This window comes from Lygodium microphyllum, chromosome 5 (assembly GCF_053477565.2).
Source record: "Lygodium microphyllum isolate KBCC chromosome 5, Lygodium_microphyllum_v1.1.10, whole genome shotgun sequence".
NCBI lineage: Eukaryota > Viridiplantae > Streptophyta > Polypodiopsida > Schizaeales > Lygodiaceae > Lygodium > Lygodium microphyllum.
Window position 1 is genome coordinate 25,005,461 of NC_141139.1, and position 7,213 is coordinate 25,012,673.

Here is a 7,213-nt window from a genome sequence, read left to right on the forward strand (position 1 = left end):
CAGAAGGTTACAGAAGGTTATCAAAACCTCATAACTCACTCTCAAACCATTCCAAACTCTCACAAACCATTCACTAAGCTTTCACAATATCTCATTCTTCATCAATCAATACTCCATCCCTCCTTACAGAAGACAATCAGAACAAAACAGACCAAAACAGAACAAAACAGAAGGTATACAGAACCATTCAGAACCTATCAGAACATCACAGAACCATCAACAAACATCATGATCTTCCAAAACACAATCAATATCATCCAAAACACTCTCAAACCACTTCTAAATCAACCAATCATCCCATAAAATCAACCATTCAACTCTCAAAAACAGCAAAAATCAGCCAAAAAACAAGTCATTTCAACACTCAACATATCCCCACACTTAATAAGGAAGCGTCCTCGCGACCCAGGAAAAAGGGAATACAAGTTCAGGGAAAAGCTCAACTTTGATCTTCAATAGCTTTTCAGAAAGAATCCATCCAACACGACCCCAACTTATAACCTGTTTCTGATATAAAAATACAAAGAAAGGAAAACTCGTTTTACATTAACACCTCTTATCAAACTAAAAAAATCACCACAAATTTGTAAAGGATATAAGAGTTTTCTTCTTCTTCATCAGCATCAGCTGCAACTCTCCATCCACGAACCCATCTCTACAAATCTCCAAAACATAGCTCGTACACAAAATCCAATAAGAAACCACCACGTTCGTTTGACATAAAGGAACTCACAACACAAACACTAATACACAACACAACCATCTGAATGACTTCTTCAAAAAGAGAGTTGTTCATTAAAAGCTTCCACCATACATTGGAAAGGTATCAATGAAGATGATCCCTCTTAAAAGATTGATGCTGTCGGAATCGATCCATAGATAAGGATTCATCTACAAAGTTTTTAGGAGGATTTTGAAAAAATTGGAGACAACACATCCTTTCCAACAGGACCAAGTATCTGCTAGGCAAACAAAGGGCATGAAAATACAGTATCTCCAGCTGTTGGGAATCAATGCTAACATTGACATTCATGCACAACTTTGGAATAGGCTTTGAATCAGTATGAGAGTGCCTATGCATATACGCCAGATACCAAGCAAAGTGAGCAGTTAATCTCACTGAGGGATCTGCAGACTGAATATTGTTGGGCAAAATGAACATAGTTTTGATAAGCTTGACTTGAAGCTGTCCATTCCCCTGGAATTACTGGCCAATTAATCTGCGGTCCTGTAAGGCAATCATCCGAACTCCATCCCCTTCTTCTGGAAATCTGAGTATCAAAACCGACACAGTCACTAACCAACTGAGGTGGTTGAGATATGGAAGTGTTAGGAGAGGGTAATGGAATAAGGGAAAGTGGATGTAGGGAAGGATAGGAAAAATCATAAAAGAAAGAAAAGGTTAAAGAAGGAGTGGCAGAAATTTGGAAGGAATCACTAAGGAAAGGTGTTAATTGATAAATAGGAAATGTGGAGGGTACATTAATGAGGGGTGAAGAACAGGGTGGAGAAGGGGAAAATACCCTATCCTCAATAAAGGAACAGTAAGTGAAAATAGGAATTTGAGGGAAATTGGAAGGTTGGAAAAGAAGTGGTAAAATTACTGTGAAATTAGTTTGACAAAGCGGTGAGCCATTTGTTGGTAATAGAGGAGGGTAGGAACAGAAGGTCCTAAAAGAGATCGTCTATGATAGGCATCAAAGAAAATAGCATCAAATGGATTATGTTTGGAAAGATAGGTTAAGAGATCCATCCTCAGTTGGTTAGTACTCTGGACAAAGGTAGGAGCTGTGTTTTGTCTTTGATTGAGGACCACCGAATCAATCATGGAATGCCACGAACTATCCTGACGATCAGCTACTTTGGAGGAATAACTCTGAAACATATCAGCTATGCGCAACTCCAAATGATTGACATATAGAACAGCCTGTAAGACCACATCCCCCACATACCATGCCATATCTACCTCATCTGGAATTAACAAATCCCCTCGGAGATACATGTATGACATCAACATGGTGTCTGGCGTGACTGAATCTTCAAAGAGCATTCTAACTACCTCTGTCAACAACTCAGCAGACCAAGCCCCACTCCAGCCATCCTCTGGAAAAGGTAAATCCATCGTGGAAAGCTTCATATAGAAAACCATCTTCTGTAAGTGGTAGTGGACAAAGAAAGAATGGTCTGGTAGGACATATCCCTGAAACTGCTCAAAGGTAGACCATAACAAGTCCATTCTGGACTGCAATCTTTCCACTTTGTCTTGGAATAGAGGGCACAAAGTAGCCTGTCTCTGTAGGGCAGCCAAGTCCTGCTGTGAAAGAGAAGGAATTAATGGAACAGGAGGGCTTGGAGGAACAGAGCGAGACTTTGCAAGCTGATCTTGCAACTGCTAGATTTGGGAGGCTTGGTTGGCCACTGTGTCATTAGCCATCTGTAAAGCTGAAAGCTTGTCATCTAAAAGAACTTGGAATTCTTTCGCTTCACTGGACATCCTCTCCTTCTCTGCTGAAAGGCTAGTAACCTGTGACTGAGCCTCGAGTAACTGGGTCTTTAATGAAGCAATCTCATCACTTTGAGTGGCAACCAGTTGGGTTTGCTGTTCCATTTGCTTAAATAGATCTGCTAGGGTATCCTTAGCAGATGCTAACTCAGATGTTGCCTTATGCAACTGGTCTTTGGACTGCATGAGCTCCTCATAGAAAGATGCGTACAGCTGTTGAACACAGGCTGTCACTGACAACTCAATGGAACTTTGAATATCCTTGCAGAGGAAAGGAATGGCATCTCCTGAAACGAGACTGTTCAGGGAGGGAACTGAGATCTCCAAGGATCCTTCTCTATGTGCTCGGAATAGATTAGTGCAAGTGAGATACCCAGGGAGTTCACTGCCAGAAGTAGCAGGGATAGGCACTGAGGGAAGTACAGCAGGGGCTTTGTCCGCTACCCTCTTCAAGCGTTTGCGTTGTATGACCAGGGGAGGCGGAGAATCATCATCCTCAATGTCAATAGGTGCTGACTCCTCTGAAGGTGGAGGAGGAGGTACTGGATCTGATGGAGGAGGTGGAGGCACAGTCTTCTGTAAACCCGAATAGGTCAAGAAGGCAGACAAATATGATCCGTAGGTAACATTGGTAACATTACCCCTGGTGACTTTAACAAAATGCTGATCCATTTTAGTAAGGAGGTATGTGCTCCAATCAATGGCAACTCCTTTCAGCACCATCCTGGAAGCTGTGAAAAGCTCTTTGGACAAATAGTGGGATGGCGTTTTGGCAGGCATGAACCTGTCCTGAAGGAACTGGCAGATGGTCTTCCATACGGGATCAGTGATCATAGAAAACGAAACTCCTGAAGAGTTTATCACTTTCTTAACATCAAGGACTTCCCTTGTCTGCTTCTGCAACAGCTTGAGAATCTCTTCATTAGAGAAGAGCTGACGAGTGGTCACAAAAGGTTCTCCTTTGGAGGGTAAAGACAGAGCCTTCCCTAGCCTCGAGACGTCAATGTCATAGACATTCCTTGGACTACGCCTGTCTTCTTGCTGTAAGAGGCCAGGAACTCATTACATACGGACGGATCCTCTGGAAGTAATGGAAAAGGAGTGGCCACAAAAGCAGCAAGTCCTGCCTTCGTGAGGGGCTCAAAAGTAAGTAGGGACGAGTAATCCCTACTAACTAATGGGACGTACTGGATAGGGGGAGGAGCATGAGAAGGCGCCATTCAGATGGTTACACACACACACCACAAACACAGACAATCAAAGAGAATGCCTGCAAAGCAACAGACAAAAACCACGGATAAGAGAATTACCAATCAAACGTGACACGACCTACTAACCCCAAGCAAACCACATCCTAGAAATTCGATATGACCTTGAGACAAATGCGACCGAAAGCTTCATGCGATGCATCAAACAAACACCCTGAACCCCGTATCAGGCAACAAAAGAAAAAAACTGCATACCGTACCCGTAACCGTAACAAAGACATGAAACCAAAACCATACCATATCCGACACATAGCAATATGACATCTGTGATAAACCGACTGGACCATGGAAATAACACTAATGACTGCGTATACCCATCCCACAAGACGCTTCATTAAAAAGGGGAATTAAGTGCAGTGAGGGGGGAATTAATTTAATGAAGGGTTGATTTTAATAAATTTTTAAAAATGGGTGAATTTTTATTAGGTGATAAACCTTAGCAAGAAAACGGCGGTTCCTTATTATAAATTTATTTACCAATTATTAGGTTAAGCGGTGCAGTTATTCGATTCCCGGACTTCGATTCCCGACTGGGTCTCTAAATGCACTTCATTGATTATAATTTAAGGTGATGTGGAGCGCTTTTTTGCCAGCGCGTGCTCATGTGACGGCTGGTTTATTTTAATTAAAAATTTAAAGTGCCTCTTTAGCGCACGTAGCGCGTGCTAAGTGAACGGCTGGTTTATTTTAATTAAAATTTTAAAGTGCCTCTGTAGCGCACGTAGCGCGTGCTAAGTGAACGGCTGGTTTATTTTAATTAAAAAAAATGTGTGTTTAGCGCGAATGCGCGTGGAAACTATGGGTGAATTAAAGGGTTTATTTTAACAATTAATTGTGATTAAGGGGAAAAATAAAAATAAATAAAGCACATCAAATAAATACCTGGAAGGGGTGTGTATGTAATGCAGGAATGCGCTTTTCTCAATCCAAAAATATCTGGATTGGGGTTTCGAGACGGTTAGTTGGGGTGTTGAGGAAAAAGGGATTTATTTATTTATTTATTTTTTTATGGTTGTGTGTATTTAGTTGTGTATGTTATGAATTTGTGTGATTTAGTGTGAAAGAATTTAGGTGTGAAAGAAAATATTATAACAGCTGAGAAAAATATGCCAAAAATAAATAAAAATGGGAAGGAAAGGGTTATGAATTTTTCAAAAATTAATTGGGAATTTTTTAGTATTTTTAATGAATTTTTATCATATTTTTGAGTATGTTGAAAGATTTTAAAATTTTAAAATAGGCAAAAATATTTGTTTGCTGAAATTTACAGGTGGAGAAAAAGAGGGCCATGGATTGCAAAAAGAAAAGGAAAGGTTTCTAGATTTTCTGTAATTTTTTGAAGAATTGAAAGTGGTTGGGAAAGATGTGTCTTGTATGTGTCAATGTTTTTGTGGGTTTGGTTTGTATTGATTGTTGTAAATTAATGAAGTGTTTGTAAATATGGGTTCCATGTATAAAAAATAGTGTAAAGTGAAAAAGGAATGGAAAAAGATCAAGGGGGGGTGAGAGGAATTTTGTAGAATTATTTTAGAATTGTTTGGGGTATTTTTAACTAAGTTAAAATGAGTTATTGTTTGTTGTTTGTTTGGTTTGTTTTTTTTTTTTCTCTTCTGTCTCGTTTTGTTTTGTAGGTCACTTTGAATAAATTTGGAAAATATGGAATTTGTTTTGTGTTGTTGTTGTTGTTGTTGTTTTTTTTTTTTTTTTGGTGAATGGAATTGTGTAATAGGAAATTTCAAGCTAGAAATAAATAAATATATATATAAAGGGGTAAAAAGGTGGCAGTAATTTTGAATAAGATTGCAAAATGTTTGTTAAATTCGTGTATGTCGGGGTTTGTTTCAATATTTTTCAAGTTGTGTTTTGAAGGAAAAAGGATTTTTGTTAAATTGTTGATGAATTTAAGTGTTTCATGAAGTAATTTTTCAGCTTATAAAATATGCCAAAAATAAGTAAAAATGTTAATGACGGAATTCTTTTGGCAATTAATTTGGAATTTTAACCAATTTTAATGAATTGTTTTCATTTTTTTGGTATTTTTAAATGAATTTTTAATGTTAAAATGGTCTTAAATTTTTTTTTAAAAAAAACTAAAATTTCAATTTAGAAAAATATGGCAATTTACTGCAAAAAGATTGGGAATTTTTTCAAGATTTTTCTGTAATTTTTGTGTGAATTTTAAGTGGTTTTAAATGTTTTTTTTATAAATAAAATTGTTTCAATGTATTTGGAGGTTTTCAGGTTTTTGAAATTAACAATCCGGGAAAATACCCAGGAATAGGCTGCGTGGCAGCTGTGTGTGAACAGCCGACTGCACACCACCTCACGGACCACCTAACGCACGTCCCCGCGCGTGAACATCCACTAGCGGTCTCCCGCACATGATCACGAGCAACCACGAACAGCCACGCGCGCGTGTCAAAGGACGAGAAAAGGAGCGTATGGGGGGTGTTCTATTGTTGGATTCCTGCGGGTGGGAACAAGGGCTTGGAGGGAGGTTTTCCGTGGTTCTGCGGGTCTGTGAACAGTGGTTATGGAAGGGTTTGGTGGGGGTAGGGTGTGTATGTTTTGGTGGTGTGTGCCTTGGGGGGGAAAAAGGGGCTTAGGTAGGGGTGAGGTTAGTGGGTGGGAAGGGGGGTTAGGGGGGGTGGGTTACAGTGGGGGGAATGGGGGTTAGTGGGGGGGTGGGTTTGAAAAGGTGGGAAGGCGGGAGGCGTGGCACAGGCTGGAGCAGGCGGCGACGAGGAGGAACCAGGGCGGGCGGTCGTCAACAGTGATGGCGGCGACGAGGAGGAACCAGGGCGGGCGGTCGTCAGCAGTGATGGCGGCGACTACTGGCGGCGACGACGACCAGGCCGGCGGCGATGGCAGCAGAAGGAACCTCTGGCGGCGACGAGGAGGAACCAGGAGGTCGAGGCGAACAGGGTCCAGCGGGGAGAAGGAAGAGGAGGGAGAGAAGGAAGGGAGGGAGAAGGGAGGAGGGTAGGATGGAAGAGGAAGGAGGAGTAGGAGGAGAGGGGGAAGGAAGAGGGCAGACTGGGGAAGGTTTGGTGGCGACGGGCTGGGGGAAGAGGAGAAGGAGGAAGTCGGGGCACGCAGGAGGGAGGAGAGAAGGAGGATAGGAGAGGGGAAGGAGAAGGTGGAGGAGAGGGAGGACGACGCAGGGAGAGGGAAGAGGAAGGGAAAGAGGTGGTTAGGGTGGGGAGGGTCGGGCGGGCAGGATAGTGGGCGGGTAGGGGAAGGGGTAGGGGTAGGTTAGGGAAGGGTGTGGGGGGGGGGGGGGGGGGGGTGGAAAAGGTAGGGTGGTTATGGGCAAAGCCCATGGGATGGGGGGTGCCCGAAGGGTGGGGCACCCAAAGGAGGAGATGGGCATGGACAAGGGGAGGGTAGGGTAGGGGCGGGCAGGGGGAAAGGGGTGCGTATCCCCGTCCCGCGCACGTGC

General features: G+C 42.4%; 1 non-coding gene across 1 annotated transcript; it reads right to left on the reverse strand.

Moving 5' to 3' along the window:
• Window positions 1–422: 422 nt before the first annotated feature.
• LOC148035618 (small nucleolar RNA SNORD36) lies at window positions 423–490 on the reverse strand. Its single transcript, XR_015691056.1, has one exon. It is a non-coding gene; the product is annotated as a small nucleolar RNA SNORD36 (small nucleolar RNA).
• Between the last annotated feature and the right edge of the window lie 6,723 nt (window positions 491–7,213).